This window comes from Podarcis raffonei, chromosome 14 (genome assembly GCF_027172205.1).
Source record: "Podarcis raffonei isolate rPodRaf1 chromosome 14, rPodRaf1.pri, whole genome shotgun sequence".
Lineage (NCBI taxonomy): Eukaryota > Metazoa > Chordata > Lepidosauria > Squamata > Lacertidae > Podarcis > Podarcis raffonei.
The window spans coordinates 17,098,933-17,099,546 of NC_070615.1; positions in this window are offsets into that span (position 1 = coordinate 17,098,933).

The following is a 614-nucleotide window of genomic DNA, read 5'->3' on the forward strand; positions in this document are numbered from 1 at the left end:
TGTGCCTTAGGCCCTCACCTCCATAGGCTTCAGACAGGGCCACGGCCCCCCGGAATCCTTTACCGGACTACCCTTATGCAATCCGGGGGAGGTGGTGGCGCTTCCTCCCCCCCTTCATCTACATAACAATACCCCTACCAATGCCTAACCGCCAATCCCAGGAAGTTGTGGCGATTTGCTACGAGGTAGGCGAAAAAACCAAGTGGCTGGTGCCAATTTGCCAAGTGGGAAAATTCCTACCAGGCCCCTTAACGGCGACCAACCGAAGTCCATAGCAAGGTCTTATGAAACCTAAAGGGCGGGTGGGTGGGAAACCAGAGGAGCTATGGCGGCAAAAGAGGGAGATCCTTGGCCGCGCCAATGCTAAATAGCTCAAACCACGCCTTCAGCCAGCCCCCGCGCACGTGAAGCCCACAACCCCACCTCCCATTGAGCTTGGAAGTGGCTTTACAGTGGCCAGCCAGTTACCTATAGGGAGCCAATGGACAGGACCTGAATGGAAGAGCTCTCTCTCCATGCAAAGCCAGTGGAGTCCACAGAACGTGCAATATAGATGATGATGATGATGATGATGATGATGATGATGATGACGACAACAACAATAATTTAGTATT